Source organism: Prionailurus bengalensis, chromosome B4, assembly GCF_016509475.1.
Source record: "Prionailurus bengalensis isolate Pbe53 chromosome B4, Fcat_Pben_1.1_paternal_pri, whole genome shotgun sequence".
NCBI classification, from domain to species: domain Eukaryota; kingdom Metazoa; phylum Chordata; class Mammalia; order Carnivora; family Felidae; genus Prionailurus; species Prionailurus bengalensis.
In genome coordinates, this window is record NC_057358.1 from 118,951,699 (window position 1) to 118,975,818 (window position 24,120).

A 24,120-nucleotide genomic window follows, 5' to 3' on the forward strand; every position below is an offset into this window, starting at 1 on the left:
AATGCAAGTCTCTCCCATCTTAAGCACAGCCTCTTTCTCTTTCTACTACTCAATTCCTCTCTTGTTTCATAGCCAAGATTCTAGAAAAAGCAGACTATCCCAGCTCTTTCTACTTTCTTGCCCTTGCCCCCATTCAAGCTCATGAAAATCTAGTTTCTGCCTTTATCAGTAGTGAGAGTTCTCTAAGCTCAACAGATCCTTACCAGTCTTTACCTTATTTAATGTGTCTGTAGCATTCTCTGCTTCTGGAAATTCTCCTTCCCTCTTGATTTCCACCTCATCAGTCTCCCCGGATTTCCCCTATAATTTGGGTGATTCCATCCCTCCACCTGCCCTTTATCTGTTTTCCCTGGGCTTGTTCTTACTCTACCTGTTCTCCCCTAATCTCATGTCTTCACTTGCCCGCATATGCTGACAGCCCCCAAATCTTTATTTCAAGCACAGACCTCTATATCCAAGTGCCACTGGACATCTCTACCAAACTGTCCCACACTTGAATGGACTATTCAAAATGGAACAAGGAAAAAAGCCCTGGGAAATAGCAATATATAAAAGATGTAATGGAAAAGAAGAACACCTGAGACAGCTCAGAAAGGTATAATGAAAACCAAGAATGAGAGATGTCCCAACAGCCAAAGCAAGAGAGGTCTTTTGGAAGGAAAGAGGGCATGAAACTATTAAATGCAAGATTGAGTAACATAAGGACTAACGACTATGCCTTCAAATTAACAGCTAGAAGCTCGTTAGTGATCTTGACAGACACATTTTTGTGGTTAGGGCAGAAACTAGACTCTGGTGTGTTAGGGAGTAAATAAGAAGTAAGAAAGCAGATATAGAGAACATAAAGCCATTTTTTAAGAGCTTGAATGAAGGAGCTGAAATAGCTAAATGGAGATGAGGGCTAAGGGAACGTTGGTTTATTTTGTTGGTGGAGTAGGTGTTAGTTTTTAAGCTGGGAGAAATCTGAGACTGTTTACTAAAGGAAGTAAAAGCAGTACGGAATTAGAAGTTGAAAACGCAGGAATCAGAGGGGGGAGGGTGGTAATGCTGGCTAAGCTTCCCACGACTGCTGTGTTCTATCAAGAACACAGATTTGCGTGAGCTTCACCCCCTTCACTTCTAGTGCCTTCAGTAATTCTTTATTGTGCACAGGTTAAAATTTAATCCTCAGCTTTGCATTTAAACGATCTCCTCAAGGTCTGATTTCATCTCTTCCACATTACATCCCTCAAGTCCTACTCAAAATGATGTTAGAAGCCTTTCCTTACTTCTTTCTCTTCTAAGACCTACCTCAGGTTCGGTTTCCTCTTAGCTTTCCCTAACCACCTCAGTTCTCAGCAGTTACTCCTTTTATGGCATTTATGTAGGATTGATACGGTTCTTCATTTTTTCTGACTAATGTAATTATTTACCCACTCACGTAGATGTTCCCGCTCCCTAAATCAGTTAGCTGTAAGCCCACGAAGGGCTTTGACCATCCAACATCAGCAGAATCCCTCCTTAGATTGTGAGGCCCTTATATTAGGGACAGCTGTGATAGAGTGGTCTTGTAAGCATTGGGAAAGGCTGAAGTTGACTCTATGGTCACCAGTGACCTTGTGGGAATAATTGACGGGTGGAGTAAGGAGCAGCAGGAGCCGAATAAGACATAAGACACATAAGACAGTGAAGGAGAATGCACAATCCTAGAAGGGTCCAAGTCTTTTGATTAATAGTCATTGAGCAAATACTGTGAACAGAGCATTGTCCTGGATGTGAAGACATAGGAGTGAACAAAGCAGAACATTTCTCTGCCCTCAGGGAGCTTATAGTCCAGAACAGCAGACAGACATTTAACATATAATTTCAAATGTGACGAGTGGTAGTTAAAGGAAAGAGTACCAGGAGAGAGTATTGTATCCTGTATATTCCCGGTGGCTTGAGCACAGCTTGACGTGTAGTGGGCACTGACTCTCTGAAAGGAGGGAGAGAGAGAAAAGAAAGGAAGAAAGAAAGAGGACAGAAGGGAAGGAGAAAGGACATTACCTCCTATGCTATTGATGGTTAAGATAAAAACTGCAAAGTTAAAAAAAGATTCAACCCATTCGTTCACAAAACAGATCACCATTAGGTACCTATGGCATGTGAGGTGCTGTGATGGGGTTATTACAGGCGATTTTAGATTGTGGCAAAAACAGAAGGAAGCCTTCAAACAAAATAACTTCTAGAATCTCTCACTTGCTTCCTTAAAATCCTGGACCTTGGTCATCAACTCTATTTAACAGGGTCCTACACACATTAGTTGTGAGCAGACATTTGTCATGTTGAGCTGCTTAACATTGAGTTTTTTCAAAGAATCCTAAGTGAAGCAGGTAAACTGTAGCCACTGGCTAACTTCAAATTTTCTGTTTGTGGGGCACAGGGATATACTTCCCTCATTTATAAAATAAATAAATAAATAAAAATAAACTAAATAAATAAATAAATAAATAAAGACCAAATTTGGGATACTTCATGAATATCCAAATCCTGAGAAAAGAGAGGATGATAAGAGACACCTCCATCTGAGCAGCTGTTGGTAAACAATTACCATATCAACATTTGAAACTGCATCATGTGGCACATTATTTGTCATTTTAATGCAGTAATATAACCACAAGATTACAAAGTTAAATTTATGTAAATCATGTTTTGGAAATTACTGGAGCAGACTGTGGGGGCTGTGTGTACTCAATCTGCTAATGAAACGACCCATCTCACCAACAGAAAATCAAATGAAGGAAATATTTTTGCTGCACTTCCTTTGGTCTGTTTTGAAGATGTAAAGGATTCTGTTAGGAATGTTTCCCCCAAAGGCTTTAATTTGGAAGAGATGGGGAAGAGAGAGAAGTCTGTGTTCATCCTTTGTTAAAGAGGCCACCTTGGGAGCTAGGGAATGTTCCCTTTGGTTTGTGGTCTATTCAACAAGGCTGGTGGTATTTCTGCTCCCAGCTGATTAATCTATCAAACCCCCAATGTTTTCAAGGAACCACAGACTACTCAGACAATTGTTAGGAGAATGATGTCTCTGCATTATGAATCTAACATTCATTTTCATAGATGGCAGCATGACTAATGATGATGCTTCGCATTTCTATAACAATTTACAGTTTCCAGACCACTTTCTCATTGATCATCTCATTTGATTCTCATGACAACCCTGTGAGGTCTCGAGGGCAGGAATTATTGTTCTTATATTTCAAATGAAGAAGAGAACTCTAGGCTCCAAGGGGATCACCTCCCTAGTCAAGTAAATGGTGAAGTCCTAACTGTAACGTAGACCTTCTGATATTGATTTCAGTGTTCTTTCCATAGACAATTACCCTAAATTGTTACTCAAGAACCGTGGTCTTGAGAGTTATGCTGTGAAAACAAAATTGTTTCTGAGCAAATATATACATAGACATATATATACACAGTAATGTGTATGGTATACACACATTATATACCTTTCGTATCAGCCAGGGTTCAGGGCGGGAGACAAAAACCACTCTAAGTGTTTCAAGCAGAAAAGGAATTTAATACAAGAAATTCGGTGATTACAAAATTTTCAGAAGGACTGAAGGAACAGAAGTCAGGGGCTGCCCCAGGCTGCTCAGCTCAAGAGCCCACAGTTGCCAGAATACAGACTTCTGGAAGCTGCAACTGTCACATGACTGAGCCAAAACTGCCTATAAATAATCACATCCTTGTGACCTTGCTTACCAGCATCAATAGCAAGAAAATTAACTACATCTCACTTTCACTTTCCAAATTTCATAGGCATGCACGTGATTGGCAGAACTGAATTCTCATCCAGAACTTTAGTTGCAAGGGAGTCTGAAAAATGTCGCTTCTCGGAGGGGGTTGAGAGCGCCAATCATGCTATCATTCCCCTTTTAAAAATGTATGGTGCTCATTAACATTTTAAGCCTTTTTAAAAAATCCTGCAGTAAAGGAAACTATTAAACTTTAACCTTGCTAAACTCAGCTTTTTCTCAAATTGTTTGACCATGGAGCTCTTTATCTGGCAGCCCTTCATTAAGCAGAACATGTTCAGGGGAGATTGCGCCACAGCAAGCTGGGGTCACCCAGCATTCACACGTGCGCCAACATGTCAGTCAAGTAACCAATAAACATGAACTCAGCCAGCGTCTGCAGCAGCCGCTATGGTGGGCCCTGGGGCGGCGAGCAGGCCAATTCCAGTCTGCACAATAAATGTGTGATGCAGAACCCCTTTCCCTAGAGTGATTACAATGTAGTTGAAGAAAACACCTATAGGCCTAGGCCCCAGAAATTTAAGACACCAGAATTCATACTAAGCAGAAAATGAGTTAAGACTAGAAAGTGCTATAGATAGAGATCATTGTCCATCACTGAGGGTCATAAACAGCCAGCAATGCAAATTTTTGGAAGCACTCATAGTATTGTTGAGCGAGCCAAGCACTCTCTGTTGACAGGCCCCACCACCCCCTATTATCTCCCTTCTGCTCAAATCACAAAGTTCTTTTTTCTCTCCGGTACCTGTGCGCATTGGAGTTTGATGCACCCAGGTGGACACACAAGCAGGTGACATGACTGTGGAATTGGTGGGGTCTGGACTGAGCTCTGAAGGGGGACAGCACCCTCTACAGTGCTCCTCCTAGACTTCTGCAAGAATATTTGTTACCTATGGGAGTGGGCATGATATGATTAAAGAGTAAGCCCTGAATCAACCACCTAGACCTTGTTGAAAACTCTGAAGCAGGCCTCCTCATAGTGGAGAAATTTCGAGTGAGAAAAGAGTTTTGAGGCAGGCCTCAACTGTGATTAAGGAGAGAGTGTGAATGCTCCCCTAAAGCAGAGAGGGCTTAGAAGGGGAATTCTGTGTATCCCTTATCCTTCATCAGAGAGAGAGAACACATGATGTATATATAATGGCTATTGTATCTCATTGTTCTTGTGGGGCTTCCACTATGAATAAAGCACTCTTTTCTGCATCCACATTCAATTTTTAAGGAGCTTAAGTGAAATACTTAAAATACAATTCCTGGGGCACCTGAGTGGCTCAGTAGGTTGAACATCCGACTTTGGCTCAGGTCATGATCTCACAGTTTGTGAGTCTGAGCCCCACATTGGGCTCTCTGCCGACAGCTCAGAGCCTGGAGCCTGCTTCGGATTCTGTGTCTCCCTCTCTCTCTGCCCCTCCCCCACTTGCACTCTCTTTCTCTCTCAAAAATAAATAAAAACATTTTTAAAAATTTAAAAAATAATAATCAAATCAAATCAAATAATTCTTCATGCACCCAGATTTGAAAATCTTATCCTGTAACAATTTGGGTTTTTTTCTCCCCAGACTCCACCCCACACCCTACTTTCTTCTATTGAGGAAATGTAATACTTGCAGTCCATTTTTTTTTTAATGCTTTCAAAAGAAATGCATTTTTAGGAAGATGTTCAAATGCCCTAAGGAGCAGTAATTAGGGAACATAAAAATGAAGGTTTTTTTTTTTTTGTTTTTAAATTTTTTTTTTCAACGTTTATTTATTTTTGGGACAGAGAGAGACAGAGCATGAACGGGGGAGGGGCAGAGAGAGAGGGAGACACAGAATCGGAAACAGGCTCCAGGCTCTGAGCCATCAGCCCAGAGCCCGATGCGGGGCTCGAACTCACGGGCCGCGAGATCGTGACCTGGCTGAAGTCGGACGCTTAACCGACTGCGCCACCCAGGCGCCCCAAAAATGAAGGTTTTTTTAAAGACAGTAGCATTACTCAGGGCCATAAGAACTGTCTTTGGCAAACTGAAAAGAAATTATGAATGAAAACCCTTCAGTTACAATCCCTTTGTACCATATTATTAATGTTGTTTTCAAGGAGATCACTGTGGAATAAGAAACTGCTCCCTGTAAATGTTGTAATCTAGATGGCTTTATACCATAATCACTAGTTAAGTGGCAACTAGTTGAAAGCCAAGCATGCCATCCATTGTCTTTGAAATGGAGAGTTAGTCTGTATTCTGAAAACAAACGAAAAACCCACATATTTCACTCATCACCAGCTTCCTGGAAGTTAATTAATATTGCTTTCCCTCTAATAGCAAACACACATGCGTATCAATAGTAAAGGATATCCCCAAGGCACTCAGAAAGTGAAGGGAAGACCTGGGCCCAGGATGTGGAGCTCTGGCTTCCAGAGTGTATGTGGAATACATTAAAACCAACATCCCTCAAATGTCAGCTCTTTGTTCATTCAATAAATATTTATTGAGTACCTACTATGCACCAGACACTGAGACAGGCACTGGTATACAATGGTGTATAAAAGAGAGATGTGTCCCCACCATCTTGGCATTCAAAATCCAGTGGGCAAGCCAGACAGTCAAATGAAGTGAACTATCAAATGAGAATAATGGGGAAGGCAGAATTTTACCAAGAAAGGGTGGTAGGGACAGTGTCTTTCAGGAACTAACCTTTGCAATAAGATGTAAAGGACTGAACTTCCTGAAGAGAAGCCACAGTGAAGACCAAGGCATTGCAGTAGGAAAGGGTGGCATGTTTTAAATCCTAAAATAAGGCCATTGTGAGCAAAGCGGGTAAGAAAGGGAGATGATGAGGCTGGAGAGAGGACCCATGATAAAAAGCCCTGATTCCATTTTGGGATGAATGGAAAGCCACTTTGTATTAGTGAGCTCAGGCTGCCTTAAAAAAAAATACTGTATGCTGGCTGGCTTAAGCAACAGAAATTTCTCACAGTTCTGGGACTGGAAAGTCCAAGATCCAAGGTGCAAGCCAGTTTGATTTCTTGTGAGAGCCTTCTTCCGGGCTCGTAGATGGCTACCTTCTCACTGTGTGCTCACATGGCCTGTCCTCAGTGTGTGTGCTTGGAGAGAGAGCAAACTTTCTGGTGTCTTTTCTTATAAGGACACTAATCCTGTCAGATCAGAGACCCACCCTTCTGATCTCATTTAATCTTAATTATTTCTGTAAAGATCCTGTCTCCAAATACAGTCACACGGGGGGGGGGGGGGGCTTCAAATATGAATTTGGTGGAGATACATTCAGTCCATAACAAGTTTAAAGCAGGGAAATAACATCATCTGACCATTTAATTTCACTTTTTTTTTTAATTTTTTTTTAATTTTTTTTTAATTTTTTTTTTTAATTTCACTTTTTAAAGGTCACTTTGACTATGATGTGGTGTGTGGCTCATTAGGAAAAGGAGAAGAAACAGGGACCAGGAATCCTGAACAGGGAGAACAATGACCAAGGTGGTAGTGATGGTCGTGGTCGTGGTGGGTAGGAACAAAAAGGTGAAAGAATTGATTAACCAGATATTTTTTAAAAAATCTTGCTTAATATTTTTTTAAAAAGAAGATCTGGTGTATTAAGAAGGAAAACCAGAGCAGAAGGCAACTTAGATTATCCACTTTTCAGTGACGTTTTAAAACAATACCAGTAAGTGATTTAAACAGAGAAACAACCTGTATGGGTCCCCATGTGGTAATGCACCAGAACTGTTTTGATCATTAGCCTGCTTTTTTTTATTATCATTATGATACATAGTCATGGGGAAATCTAGGAAGGCTGCAAGGTTCAGTTAAGGTTGGCAATTAAACATACAAATGCTTATTGAAATATGTATTAGGTTCCTATTGCTGTATAACAAATTTCCACAAAATTAGCAGCTTAAAAAAACACAGCTTTATTATCTTACCATTTCTGTGGATCAGAAGTCCAGGCATAGCTCAGCTGGGCCCTTGGCTTAAAATCTCGTAAGGCTGAAACCATGGTGTTAGTTGGACTGGGTTCCTTTCTAGAGCTCAGAATTCTCATTCAAACTCACATAGCCTTTGGCAGAATCCAGTTCTGTGGTCCCATGAAGGAAGCTGCTGTTTTGCTGGTTGCCAATTAGGGGCCACTTGCATCTCCTAAGAGCCACCTGCAGCCCTCCTTTTAAAGGCTCACCAAGTTAGGTCAGGCCCACATGATCATCCCCCTTTCGCTTAACTCAACTAATTAGTGACCTTGATTGCATCTGCAAAAGGCTTTTTGCCATATAACATAACATAATCACAGGAATGATATCTCCTTGTAGTCATGTAGACATCCTTTCTACCTCATAGGTATGATTTCATCCCAGTGCACAGTCTTTGTTGGCAGGACTCCTTGTATCTCCAGGTATCCTGGCAACATTGACTCTGTAGGCCCTGGGCATCCTGGCTGTGACACTGTCTTACCTCCCTTGTCAGAAAGAGCAGATGTCCTCCACTCTCTAGCCCTAGTCATGCTGCAAGTCCTACCTCTCTGACATGACCTCCAAACTCATACATCTGCGTGTCACTCCTAAGAGCAAACCCTGAAATTTCTACAGTCTGCTGTATGTCTCCATTTTCTACAGATATTTGCTGAGCACCTACTATGTACTGGAAACACAAAAGTAAACAATATATAAAAATCCTGCTCGGATGGAACTTATAACCCATTGGGGAGAGGCAGAAAATAAACAGATAAATAAATAACAACCAAAAAAGCATAATCAATTTAGATGATAGTAAGTGCTAGAAGGAAAATGAAACAAGGTGAAAAGGTTGATGGTAATAGAAGAGAAAGGGTCTCTTGGAAGAGACAACATGTGGACTAAAACCTGAATGCTGGTAGGAGCAACTTGGGGACAGCTGGTGGAGAGGGGAAGAAGGACAGGGCACAGGAAAAGCACTCCTGGCAGAGGTAAGAGAGGCTTCAGTGAACTTGGCAGTGGAGTAAAGGAAAAGCGTAATGACTGCAGCACAGTGAATGAGACAGAGAATGGAGTGAGGAAGTTACAGAGCTGGGCAGAGGCCAGATCAAGACGGATCTTCCAGGCCTAGGAAGATTATGAATTGTAGTTCCTAAATTACATCATAATTATTTCAAGCATCATCTGCCCTCAAACTGTTCTTGTTAAATTTCCCATCTCTGCCAAAACCTAGAATGGAGATTTTACCTCCATTCTACCTATCACTTGGCTCAAAATTTAGAATTTAGTTTGACTCCTTACACCCCTTCACCCTGTATAATCAATCAATTATCACAATTCTCTTGTCATCCTTTCATCTCCTCATCCTTTTACTGTCCTAACATGACTATTCTGCCATAGATTTTTGCCGCCTCATGCCTAGACTATTGCAGTAGCACATAATTTTTGTTTCTCCTTGTACCAATCCATCAAACATAGTTACCATTATTATTGTCTTCAGTTATCATGTTCATAGTGTTACTCCCCTGTTTACAAGCTTCCAGTGGATGTCTATGACATAAAGGATCAAGACCATAGTCCTTGATAGAAGAGGAATTCAAGGCCCTAAGCTCCTCTATAACTTGAACTTAATGTGAATTCAAACCTTCTCTCTCCATACTCCACTTTCATCTCTTTCCCAAGCACAGCTTGCTCACTTTCTCCTTCTTGCCTTTTCTCACCCTGTCCTCTTTGTCCCATCTTTACAAATCCAAAGTCAATTCTGTAGAATCCAGTTCAACATTCAGCTATTTCCTCCATAGCAGGAAACGGCTCCTCCAGAGCAGTTTTCAAAGTGTGCCCCTGGGGTCCTGACACGCTGTCAGAGGGGTCTGTGAGGTCCTCCTTTTCCAATTGCAGAGCTGGTGAGTCCAGACTTCCTCCATATCCTTCAACCAAAGCAACATATCACAGCAGATGAACTGCAGAAGTAGATAGTAAACCAGACATTAAGGAGGTTTGCAATAATGCAAAACAATGTCACTATTTCCATTAAAGATTTTGTTTTGAAAATGTCAAATAAAAACAAAACTGGACTTAGATAAGGAGAGACTTTATTCAGAAAGACTACTGTAATGAGGGAAGTGGTTTCACCTCAGGACCTGCACCTGTCTCAATATCACGCTGAAAGAGGCTTCTCTTATGTAGGGAGGGGTAACCAGGGACTTCATGGGGGGAGGAAGGCAAGCTGATGGGGTGAGAAGGTGGTAAAATCAGGACACTTCAATAAGAAATGTTTCTTTTTGGAGTTAGCCGGTCTCAGAATGAGCTGTTAAGGGTGGGTGGTGCTCACCTCAGTGCATTAGTGCATGCTCAAATGGGGGGCAAGCCAGATCTTAAAGGCCCGTGGGGAAGAAAGAAATCTGATTAAAATGTGGTTAAGCCAAAGTTCAATGGATAAGTAATAGGTGATTATGAGTATTTGGTCAAAAAATATTTTATTTCTTGGGGTGCCTGGGTGGCTCAGTAGGTTAAGGGTCTGACGTCAGTTCAGGTCATGATCTTACACTTCATGAGTTTGAGCCCCACGTCGGGCTCTGTGCTGACAGCTCAGAGCCTGGAGCCTGCTTCGGATTCTGTGTTTCCCTCTCTCTCTGCCCCTCCCCTAATCATGATCTCTCTCTCTCTCTCTCTCTCTCTCTCTCTCTCTCTCAAAAATAAACATTAAAATTTTTTTTAATATTTTATTTCTCATGAAAATAATTTTATGTTTACATGTAATAGGTTTATATTTTAATCAATTAATACATATTTTAAAGTCACATTTTTGTACTAAATGTCAATTTTGTATGGTAAATATCAATAGGTACAACCCACCTAAACAAAAACTCTTTGGGCCCCTCAATAATTTTTAAGAGTATAAAGGGAACCTGCAACCATAATGTCCAAGGACCTCTGCTCTAGATCACTCATAAATGTCCCCATTAATCATAGAACAATAATATGACTTAGAGATCTTTTAGTTCAATCTTTTCAACATGGATTAACTTATGGAAGCTATGTGACTTGCCCAAGACCACAGTTAATCAAAAGCACCAATAAGATTAAATACTGACCTCCTGATTTCTGATCCTATGTTGACCCTATGCTGCTATTTACTAATAGCAAATTCGCTTTTCAGATGTGTGTCTCACCCAACCTCTGAGAGCAAATCTCTGCCTTGTACTTCTTTCATGTACTTCAGAGCACCTGGCACACACCCCTAATACCCACATAATAGGTGTTATTGGATTGAATGGATACAGGAAGGGACTCAGGAAAGGATGAAGGTGGTGAGCCTTTCATAGATTCACAGGCCTTGAAACCACCGAAGTCTTCCAACACCCACACCTGTATCATTCCATGCACATTAATCTCCCAGTAGTTATTTCCAGACTATTGGGGCCACAGAAATATGATCTTTGAAAAAATCGCCAAATCTTCCTGAATGGTTTACAGCCTGAGATATCCAAAGGAAGGCACACGGAAGCACCTGGCTTCTCACCATCTTAATGCACACAGCCCACCACAGGCCATGGCAAGAATGCCACTGATGCTTTAGGCTCTGTCCCACTTTGTTGCCCACACACCCTGTGACTTCACAGAGTCCTGAGTCCTGCAGAGGTTCAGTTGGACAAGAGGGGAAAGAGATACAGAGGAGAGCGTCAACACAGATAAATGATCCTTCAGTCAGGGGGTGCTGGAGAAGAGCTACTGGGGGAGCCAGGGTCTAGAGAAGCTGCTAGAACAGCTTTTTTTGAAAAAGGAAAAGAAACAAGAAAGGCTATCGATCTTCTAAGAAAAAGGAAAGAAAAGCTAAAAAATAATTGGGGGAAATCATTTCTTAACAAAATGAAACTATCCCTTCTTTGTTTTAAGGAAAACAGTCTTGCATAGACTATAGTCAGACATGGTTCTGTGGTCCCAGGAAAGTTTTCCAGACCTCAGCTATAGAAATTAGAATGTGAAGGTGGGAGTCTGTGGGTGGAGTGATATTAGCTTGGATCCAATTGTTGACCACTTCATGACCACTAATGAGGGCTTCAGGGCATATCCATAATGTGTAGGAGGTGATCCAACGGTCATTTGTTTTCCTCAGTCAAGTCTACGCCAGCTAAATTTAGCTAAGGATTAACTAATCCTTCTCAGGGTGCTGGGAAACTCGACTCTTGCAGATCTATCAAATTCCTCCCCTGTCGTCACTCAGTTCACCCAGAATTCAAGAAGCTATCTCAAATCCATATAGGTACTCATCCTCCAACTGCTATGACCCAGGGTCGAAGCTACCATTGTTGCTCATTGCATCAGTCAGGACCAGTCAGGAAAACAAAGTCCAAGCTCTGATTCGAGGTATTTTAATGTAGAGGGCTAGTCATAAAGGTGCTCAAAAAGCCAGAGAATGGTGATACAACCCAGAGATTAGCAGTAGCAGGGAGTCACTATTACCGCCAAGACTGAAGGAACTGAGGAAGAGATGGTACTGCTGAAGTGTAAGAACTTGGGAAGCCAGGTAGAAAGAGGAACCATGGAGAAAAGTGCCCTGAAGGATCCAGGTCCAGAGACAATGGGACCATCCAGTGGGTCTGTCCAACGGGGCTGTCCGGGAGCAGCTGATACCTAAAAGGACCAACATTGCTAGGGATGCCCCACAAAGCAGGGAGAGACAAGAGGAAATATCCTGGCTTCTCCCTTCATCCAGCTCTGCAGTCTCGCTCCACTGCCTCACGTTGGTTCAGCCCACCCAAAAGCAAATTGGCCAGAGAGTTTCGGAAATATACTTTGTTTTGCACAGGAAGGATAAAGAACAGATTTCAGAACAAATAGGCAAATGAGCAACGCATTCCCCATCCCCACGGAAATTCCCTCCCAACTGGTCTCCTGGCATTTATCCTTGCCTTTCTCCCATCCTCTCTCTACACGGAGATCTCTATAAATTGATTTTCATCACTTCTACCCTTCAGCAGCTTTCTGTTGCTTGCAGAAACTCCCTACCATGGTCTACAGGGCCCTGTGTGGTTCTGCCTCTGCCAATCTTCCCAGCCGCGTTTCAAGCCACTCTCCCCCTCAGTCACCAAGCTCCAACAGGAAGTGCTGTCTTTTAGTCCCTGCAGGGCCTTCACACCTGTCCTTCCATCTGTCTGGAAATATCTATTCCCCCTGCTTTGGCTAAATCCTCCTCATCCTATATAGGTCTCAGCTTAAATGTCATTTCTTCAGAGAGGCTTTGCCAAGCTTTCCCTATTTCAATGAGATGCAAACTTTGTGGTCTTAATCAATTCCTGCGCTTTGCCTTCGTGGTACGTTAACATAATTTATAAGTATATATTTACTTATGTGTCTGATTTTTGACTATTTGCCCTCCACCTGTCTAGAAACTAAGCAACAGTAGGTATCTTACTGAGCGTTGCCTCTGGGACAGCTGCTGCGTGGAGCACCCTGTCTGGCACAGACATGTATCCACTAAAGAATGGCAGATGATGAAGGCAGAGGGATGCTATGATGAGATCACATTATTTAATTCATATGTTTTTCCAAGGTCCATCCAATCTGACTTCTGACCCTTCATTTAGAAACTCAGAACTAACCCCCTCCGAATAAATTTTCCCAGATGGTTAATAGATTCACAAACCCGCTGTTGCTAAATTGAGCTCCAAGGATACATTTTTTGACTTCTGTGTTTAGAAGGACAAAAAGTTCATTGTGTCCTTTGGAGAATAACTCTTGCTGAGAAAACAGGAGAATTCTGAGGCCTCCAGTTACCTTTTCATGACAACATGTGAAAAAGCCTCTCCCTTTTTATTTCCAGTCAACACTAGCTTGTCCTTATTTTTTTGTGTGGCTGTGATTCTGTCATGCTTTGTAATGTTCATTTAATAATGTAAGGATATCACAGTATGTTTATATTACTCACAAAAGACCGTACCATTCTTTCTGGATGTGCAGCATATTTTTTTTTTTTAAAAAAGCTCTTTTAAGTAGGTTTTGTTTTTCATGCAGGAAAGGCTACGGGTATAATACAAGTCAAGGACACTTCCATGGTTGTAACCATGGCCCCTCCTTGTGGCAAAACACATGCAATGACTCTAAATGCCACCTCTGGTTTTTTCTTCTCCATCTAACCTTTACCAGTGAACCAACAGAGGAGTATAATACCCAGGCAATCTTTGTCTGGAATTTTAGCCATGACTTTGCCTCAAAGTTTCCTTACCACCCTACCCAAAGCATTTCCTTAATGGGCCAGCCCTCAAGTCTTTTCAGTACTGTCTCGTTATTTTTCATCCTACCAAGCTAAATGTGTTATTAATAACAACAACAAAAAAATTAAGTATGGTGTGCACACTAATCTAAAATTTTGAGTTGGCAATTAGTTAGAGCGAAATGCAATTAGATGTTTTCCTTCAAGTCCTAATTTACATGCTGGAAAACATGGGCAAGCTTCACAAGTAATTGCAAAAATAAGACCCGCTTTCTCTGTTTGTGTGTAAATATAAAGCTTCCCAGCACACCTGCCTTTGCCTAAATAGAATAGAGTCCCAGGGGTCTTCTTGCTTTATGATCACTGAGATATACCGCAGAAAAGAAACTGATCAGCCTTTAGGTGGAAATGTGCTTTCTCTCCAATGCAGAAGCTCATTAATTGGCATTGACTTTACCCATCGAGAGCTGGGGTGTATAAACTAGGTCTGACAGAGCTTCATGTAACCCCATGAGGTGAATTAAGGCTCTTCAGAGCTCTAGTACCCCTTTTTGTGCACTTAGAGTAATAGCTAATGTAGTTCAATCCATTAAACATTTCATGGGCATCTGCCCTATGCAAGACTGTTAGGAACCCTGGAGGGTACAAATTGAGTAAGATACTGTTGACGTCTTCAAGAGGTTACTGTCTAGTAGAGAAGATAAGGCACAGACACAAATACCATCATGAGAATGGCTTCACAGGAGGTAGAGGATGGCGAACCTAAGCATCAATGCCCCTGGATGCTGCGCCTTGTAGCTCCTTGAGGAATGATGAGAAAAAGTGGGGGTGTCTCAGATACCATGTCAGTGCCCCAAGAGAGAATCTGATTTCAGCTTAGGTCCCAGTCAAGAAGCTAGTCTAACAACACAAGGGTGTGGAGTGGGGACTTCCCGTTTCTGCAGAAAAGCTAAGGACAGGAAGGGGAAAGTAGGGTAATTTTGCAGAATATAGGAGCAAATGAAAAATCAAGGACTACAGATTTTCTGCAAATAGCATTAAGGGCTCTGATAGAAGAAAAGAACATTTTAGTGAAGATGAGGGATCAAAACAAGAAATTCACAGAAAGAATCCTAGAGCACATAGAACTTGGATGATACAAAAAGGAAAAAAAAATATTCAGCATGGAACAGAAACCTTTCTGTTGGCCACACTACTGAGCAGTTTTTCAATCCCTTAGTGAATAGAAAATTGGCCAACATCAGAATCTCCCTATATATAATGTATAACTCCTTATTTATAAATAATTTTGCTTGCTAACTCTACATAGCTCTCATTGCATAGCATGGGCTCAGTTATTATTTACTTATTTATACCCCCGTATTGTTTCAAAAATAACTTGATGCACATTCTTATTACCTTCATAAAGTCCTAAGATAAAGAGCCCATTTTAGATATTGTCACATATGCAGAAATTTAAACTGGGTGGACCCCACCCAACAGCAGTGATCAAGATTTTAATGCTCAGAGCTTGTAAAACCAAACAAGTAGCCCACAGCACTGAATTTTGCAAAGTGCCAAGCCTTTGTTGTGCCTCAGTGTGCTATAGACTACAAAAATGCAAAGTGTGGCTAAGTGTTTTGCTCAAGATAGAAACAAAGAAAAGTTATTCCAGCTGGAGGAACCAGGGAGAGCCACATTGGGGGAGTACCACTTGAAAGATGAGTAGGAAGGTAAGAAGAGACGAATTCCTGACACGGGAAATGGCATGTACAAAGGATGGAGGTAGGAAGTTACTTGGCGGTATGCATGGCAGAAAAGAAGAAAACAGAGAAATCATTTCTGTCCTCCCTTTTTTTTTTAAGTCTTTGTTCTTTTTACATATAGGGACTATTGACAGGATGAAAGCTAGCACAGTATCTACTTCCCTATGGCAGATAATGAGATGCTAATGGACCCAGCAACACGCTAGATGGACAAGATCCACCTGCATAGAGGTGCAGGTTATGAAAGGATTTCAGGGAAAATATTCTTCTTAAAAATATCCTCAATCCCTTGATAACTCATTTCACCTTAAATTTCTCTAATGGGAGTACAATCTTTCATTTTACAGTTGGTAATAGTGCTTTAAAAGCAAATACTCGGGGAGCCTGGGTGGCGCAGTCGGTTAAGCGTCCGACTTCAGCCAGGTCACGATCTCACTGTCCGTGAGTTCGAGCCCCGTGTCAGGCTCTGGGCTGATGGCTCAGAGCCTGGAGCCTGTTTCCGATTCTGTGTCTCCTTCTCTCTCTGCCCCTCCCCTGTTCATGCTCTGTCTCTCTCTGTCCCAGAAATAAATAAACGTTGAAAAAAAAATTTATTTTTAAATAAAAAAAAAAAAATAAAAGCAAATACTCTTAGGGGCACCTGGGTGGCTTAGTCGGTTAAGCATCCGGCTTCGGCTCAGGTCATGATCTCGCAGTTTGTGAGTTTGAGCCCCACATCCAGCTGTGTGCTGATAGCTGAGAGCCTGGAACCTGCTTCAGATTCTGTGTCTCCCTCTTTCTCTGCCCCTCCCCTGCTCACACTGTCTCTTCCTGTCTCTCAAAAATAAGTGTTAAAAAAAATTTTTTTAATAAAAGCAAATACTCTTAGAAAGGGCTACAGAATGGCCATCATTCCCCTGGAAGCATAGATGACATTGCATGTGATCAGTTTAGCTACAGAGGGAGGAAGAAGACAACATAACAGAACAGCAGGCCTGAAACAGAAACAGGCTAAGGTCTAGGTTCAAGTTAGGAAACAAGAAGGGAGGAAGAGGGTCCAGAAGAAGAATCAGTAGTAAGAATGACTAGTGTGGCCAACGCTGTACTTATTTATATGGGAATCAGTTCTATGTGCAGAAGTGTCCCCCCAGACATTTGAGTGAGGAGGGCAGGGAAAATTTAGGCACTCCATTTTGGCGTAAGCCTCTAATAATCACAAGCTTTCCTATAAAACCCAGCATAAAGACGTCCATCCAGACCTCAAAATCACTTCTATGTTCCTTGAAGCCATTTCAAGCTTCAATAGGATCTTTTTATTCTACATGAAAAAACAAAGCTATGGACTGCTGAAAAGTTATTTAAAGGCAAACCCCATTTCTTTAAACATGGGATTATTTTAATTTTCTTTTTAAAATATACAATGGAAATGTGTGCTGAGGTTTGGAGGAGGGAGAGCTGCCACAGAAATGAAGAAAATGAAGGACCATGGCACAGGAGGGGCCTCTAAGCAAGAGGAGTGTGATCAAAGTGGGGCTTCCTTTTCGTGGTAGAGGGAATATAGGTTGATAAAACCAAGAGCTGCTTTTATAAAGGGAGCATCACTAAATGGACAGGGGAGCGTGGGAGCTGTCAACTACAGTCCCACACTCTGCAGGAGACGTAAGGAGGGATCACAGGTGATTAGAAGTGTTTTGAGCTAACTGACTCTCCCAGGTAAGGTTAAGCTTAGCAAGAAGACCCCTGCCAGACTATCGCTCCAGCTTTGATCTGCACTCAGTAAGCAGCTGGCATTGTGACCCTTTATCAAAAGCATGTGTGAGTGGATGAAAAGATAAAGTGGAAGACAGTAGGTAGGAAGTATCCAGGTGTCCATGGTTAATTGCATTAAGCCTCACTTGTCCATCTGTGCACTGCAGGGGGTCCTTTTTTTATTTTGTATTCAGGCATCATCAGCACAGAGCAAAGGCCGGGGAGGTCCCCACTTCCTTCATCAGTGATCTGGAGATTTACTTGTTTCCAGACATCAACTGTATCGTTACGTTGTCACCACATTCTCTCGTGTTCCCTGCTGGGAAGGCCTTTTAATAATGACTGACTATTCTAATAGGATACCTCCTGGTTTGTTTTAACTTCATTCAAATCAACAAGCGGGTAAGAAATAGTAAGAGCCTAGACCAGAATAATGGTTTTAAAAAAAAGATAGATAATTCCAAGAAAAAAAATAAGGGAGTTAAAATCCACAGGAGTTGGTTAGTAATTGGATTTGGCTGAGGACTAGGGGGCTGTGAATTGGGTGGCTAAAAAGAGGATGATACCACCAACTGAGGTGGAAAGTAGACTACCTGCAGAGCTCGTGGTGCCTAGGGGACACAGTATTAATAAAGAAAGGTCAAGCTCTACTATGGCAACAAATAACCCCCCAAATTTCAGTGGCTTAACAAACTTTTATTCCTGGCTCATATTACAGCTCAAGGCAGTTTGGGTAGCTCTCTTGGGAAGCTCTCCTTCAAGGAGTGACTCAGGAATCCAGGCTTCTCCCATATGATAATACTGCCATCTGGGAGAACTTTGCTTCCAGCCATGAAGACAGAAGAGAGATGTATGGAATTGGTGCATATCATTTTCACTCACATCAGTCCATGGGCTAGTGCTCATTCATTTAATCTCCAACTAAATGCAGAAGAAGTTAGCAACTGTAGTCTAACTGTGTGGCCAGGAAGAAGAACCTGGTTGGATGAGCAACTAGCCTGTCTCTGCCATAGACATCTAAGTGGTAACAGAGTAGGCGGCTGAATATATCAGTGTAGGATTCAGGGTAAGAGGCATGAGACTGAACTATAAATGTAGATTTGGACATGGTCAAGTACTTAGGCCTAGAAAAGTCTACGAGATCAACCAAGGAGAGCATATAGCATAAGAAAAGAAGGAAAATCTAAAGAACACTAAGTTTTAAAGAGCCAGGGAAGGAAGAGCCACTGAGAAAGCCACTACGGAAAGTCACCAGGGACAAGGAGGGGGGGGGGGGGCACAGAAAGTAGGATAATTTTCTTCTAGTAATTAAGATGTATTAATTAAATGTATTCAGCATTTGTTTATTAAGGGAAGCTGGGTAATAGTGAATTAACCATATATACAAAGGCAAAAATGTTAGGTCATTCTTATTAAGAATTTTTATTTCTTCTTGGCAATAGAAGAATGCTAGAATCTTCAGTTTACAGATGGGGAAATTGAGGCTGACAGAAGTAAGTTGACCCTGTTATACTAGATCACACACAAAAATCCAGGTATAGGCAGATAGAATAATAGGTTCAGAACAATCAGGATCCCTACTTTACATGCTGCTATCAAGCTTCCTTCATTTATTCAGTAAATATATAATCAATGCTTCAGAGACATTATCCCTGCTCTCACTGAGCATTTTTCCAAGAAATGGGAGACCAAGTGCAGAGGTCTCCACCCTCCAACACCTAGGCTGGGGAGCTAATTAGGAGCTATGCTCCCCTCAACACATATCTCCTCATCCAGGCTCTGAGTGGGATAAATTTCAAGTCTGAAATGGATGGGCCCTTAATATACTTGAAAAGGTGCTTTTCCATTTTTGAGAAGGTGATTCCCCCATCTTTGTTAGCTGAGTAGTTTAGTAATTAGGTTCTTTATCACTTTGTCAAAATGGAGCAAGAAGAGCTAAACAAAGCTAGACTTCAGTGACCTGTATTCCATCAATATGAAGAAAATGGATAAGGTGACCCAATTTTCAAATCCTTTCCAAGGTAAAGAGCTCAATCTTTTCACACACACACACACACACACACACACACACACGGACTCAAAGTGTTTTTTTACATCTGTCTATTTATCAAGTTACACAGTAAAATATTCTTATTATAATAAACCATAGAATTTAATGTATTCTATGAGATCATGAACATGATCATGCAATGCAAATTATCAGGGGAAAGCAACAATATTACAATAAACTTAACTAGTTTACTATTTTACTTTTTAATTTCAACTTAAGTGCACTCTTTATTCCCCTGTAATTGTCAGTAAAATTAAATTCTCTTTTCCAATTAGACTAAAATCAAAATGTTTAGCTGTTGAGCCTCTATGAGCTCTCTATAAATCTGCTTTAACAGGTAAAATAAAAGCCATATCTGGCACCCTATCAGTCTCCAACAGTGTTATTACACATTGTACACAATAAAAAGATGTGACTTTTTTTTTTAATTTTCAAAGCCCAACTATAGGAAAGTTGTCTTGCTAATGATATTTTTTCCCTATTACTACCAATGAACCTCTGAAGCCAAGTTTTTCCACTGCTATAACCCCAGGGCCTAGTCTAGTGTCTTGGTCACTGTACCTATTCAATATTTAGTTATTGAATGATTTGAATAGGTAAAAGCATATTATTTACTAAAGATAAAGTAAGACATTTAAGGACCTTGCTATCAAGAAGCTTACATTTGTGTGGTGAGGGATGGAAATGTAAATATATAAATAAAATAATTTATTTTGCCACAGCTACTAGTGTACTCTTGATTTTTTTAAAAAGTTCCTGGGGTGCCCGGGTGGCTCAGTCAGTGAAGGGTCTGACTCTTGATTTCAGCTCAGACTCATGGTCCATGAGTGAGTCCTGCATCGGGCTCTGCACTGACAGCATAGAGCCTGCTGCGGATTCTCTTTCCCCTCTCTCTCTGCCCCTCCCCTGCCCATGCTCTATCTTTCTCTCTCTCAAAATAAAGAAATAAACTTTTAAAAAGTAGTTCCTATTTATACGATTGAAGGTCATCCTCTTTAGCCAAATGAACAACTTCTGGAAGATAAGCATGGTATGATAGAAGTGGGCATCCCACCAGCCAATTCTGTCTACTCAAGCTTGGTGAACCAACTTGACTAGCCTTGCACTCTGCCCCTTTAAGAAACACATACTCCAAACCACCCAGCTCCAACGAAACAACTTCTAAAAAAGCCTATGAACACGGGATGTTGCCTGTCTCTCATGCAAGGCTAAAGAATCCACCAGGACAAAGCTTGATTTCAATTATTCTGCAGGGCAAAAGCGAAAGACTAATGTTATCTACATCTATAGATTTAAATCACTTAAGAATGTTGTTCTTGGTTAGCTGTATGTGTGCCCATATTAAATGTCTTGCACACATAGTTTTAACTTGTCCCCATCGGATTGAAGGTAAACACAGTAGCCCTAGTCTGTCTGAGATGCCTAGCCTCCTCTTTCTGTATCCTGCTATATTATGCTCGCATGCTCTATATCAGTTGGCATTTATGTAAGAAAATGGAAACCACTCTAAGTATTTCAAGTAGACTGTATTTAAATTCAGAGAACTAGTGTTCTTAAAATCCTTGGAAGGGTTTGAGGAATCATAAACAATGAGATCAACTATAACACAAAAGAAAGTGATTTGGGGGATAAGGGGGAGGTTCAGGTTTAGAAATTTAATTTTCAAATATAGCCTGGATAAAGCAGCCCTTGTTTTCGCAAAGAACAAAAATTGTCTATCAAGAAGTGCATTCTATAGCCCTTTTAAGGAACTGTGACCTCAACCGCAAATTTCTAAAAACTTAAATCTTACTTGGTACGTGAGCAAACTCTGTTCCATGGAAATAAATATTTTCTCTAAAAATGTCATTTAGAGTTTGAAAATAGAGGAAGCAAAGCTAATATCCAGCATTGAGAGAACTGTGTTAAGTGGACGAAACCTTCTAAAGATCAAAGATAATACAATAAAAAACAAAGGGTGGGATTAATTACTGTATTGTCTTTGATAGGTTTAGATACTTTAGATACTTTGTTTGATAGGCTTAGATACTCCTAAGCCCTAGGAGTCTGTAGCTTGCTTACAGGCCACAGGTAGCAATATTACCCATTACAGTAGCCCTAGATCTACAGTCTACCTTCTCACATTCAAGAATTTGACAGTCATTCCATAAGGCAATGTATGTAGAATCACTCTATACTTCAAAACTAAAATTAGCTTTTGAAGGGGAAATTTTTTTTACCATAATAAAGTACAGTTTAGAGCTTATATGCTTCTAGCACCAAAATCTATTCTATTTCTCTATTTTTGTTTATAATAAGTACCGGTGGTTTCTAATTCTCTTAGAAGCTCTGCCCACGCTGGCACTCCCCACCATCATAGACACCTATGGCAATCCTTTGCTTTCCAGAGCTACACAAAGAGTCCACTCCCTCTTTATATGGTGCCTGGTCCTGACTGGCTAAGACCATGATCATCTCCACAGCTATAGAAGCAAAGCATCCTTGGGGGCTTTTTTTTCTAAGTCAAAATTTTAAAAAAGACATCTTATTGCCTTGACTATTTATTGTCCCTAGAAGGATTGGTTACTCATTAAGCAAAAGATTGGCTTTTCTGTCTTCCTTGCTTTGTCAATATTTGTGTACAAGATGGTGCAGTCCTTCGTGCTTAAATATATTCTGGATCAGCATCCGAAGAACAGGGGCATAGTGGACCATCCCTCTAACACAAGGGTACTCTGAATTTTTGATCCAGGTCCTACTTTCGCAGAGGAAAAACCCCCCATGACCTTCCTATCCTTAGCATTTGCACAAAAGAAAGATGAAAATGAAGAATTAGAGCAGAACTGAATGACATTTAACATGACAATAATATAGGGATTTTCCAAAATGACCAATCAAAGCAAAATCTTTGTAAACATTCTTTTATGTATTTATGTAACAGCAGCAACCAGATGCTGTGACTCATCCCAGATCACAGCACACTAGTGAGGCACTGATAACAAAGCACCATGTCTGCAAGTTAAGAAATTCTATCCAAATGTAAATACGTAAGACTAGAGTTTTATGACAATGGTAAACATCATGTAACTAGTAGTGTTGTTATTGTTTATCATTTTCTTCAAAGATACAGTCTGAATGAAACCTTCACAAGCCCAAGTATAAAATATGCACTAATTTAATTCAATTTGGCAAACAAATACTACATGCTATTGTTTGCTATGCACTAAACTAGCCTCTGATAATATGGAGAAAAATGAGATCTAGTCCCTGACCTCAGGGAACTCAAAATGTAGGAGGAGACAATGTGAAAAAATAATGAAAGTTCATTGTAATAATATTTATGTAAGGTGTTACAATACCATGTTTTTCTTTTTTTTTTTTTTTAATGTGTGTTTATTTTTGAGAGAAAGAGAGAGCATGAGTGGAGGAGGGGCAGAGAGAGAGGGAGACACAGAATCAGAAGCAGGCTCCAGGCTCCAAGCTGTCAGCACAGACCCTGACATGGGGCTCAAACCCATGAACCATGAGAACATGACCTGAGCCAAAGTCGGGTGCTTAATCGACTGACCTACCCAGGTGTCCCACAATACCATGTTTTTCAAACTGGAGTATTATTATTCTACAGGGGTACAAGAAATGATGCCAGAAAATACCCAAATTCATGGTGCAAAAATGGTTCATTATCCCACAACATCAATTGTATTTGAAAATTTGGAGACTACTTTTTTTAATATTTTTTTAAGTTTATTTATTTTTGAGAGAGAGAGAAAGCATGAGTGGGGTCAGGGCAGAGAGAGAGAGAGAGGGAGAGAGAGAATCCCAAGCAGACTCTACACTCTCAGTGCGGAGCCTGATGCAGAGCTGGAACCAACAATCTGAACTGCAAGATCATGACCTGAGCCGAAGTCGGTCGCCTAACCGACCGAGCCACCCAGGCACCCCAAAACTTAGGTACTAGTTAACTGATAATAGATAAATATTATTTTTATAATTTAGTCTACAATGCAAAGTTCAAGTTGGGATAGCTGACAGTAGGATCCACAATCAATCACTTTGTCTTGCTATTGAAGTTTTATGGGCAGACATTTGTGAAAAACACTGACAGGGACTGGAAGCCTCTATTCCTTCCTCCCCCAGCTTCTCTGTGTTAATTGATAATATAACTTTTTATGCTTTTTCAATCCTTGTGGAATTAATGAGTATAATACTCTGTTGGCTTTTAATGATGTTACCCTCAACTGATTTTTTTTTCTGTAATTCAATGTACCTTGAGAGAAAAAAATTCCCGTTGCAGTACTACATCAAGGTCCCCAAAAGAATATTAAGAATACATATGAGAAGAACATTCAAACCTCATTGAAAATGTACAGAAACTTCTTTAAGAATTTAGTTTTTAATAGAGAAAAAATTCTTCTCACTATAAGAGATATCTATTGTATTTATAAGGATACATATCTAATAAGCATCTTACCTACCAAGATAAAATGAATTTGGCTAGCACCTAAATGCATTTAGATACTTTCCCAGGCCAAGGACAAGTACAACATTATTTTTTTAATTTAAATTTTACTTAGTTAACATACAGCATAACATTCATTTTGGAGTAGATACCAGTGATTCATCACTTACATACAACACCCAGTGGTCATCTCAACAAGCATCCTCCTTAACACCCATCACCCATCTGGTCCATC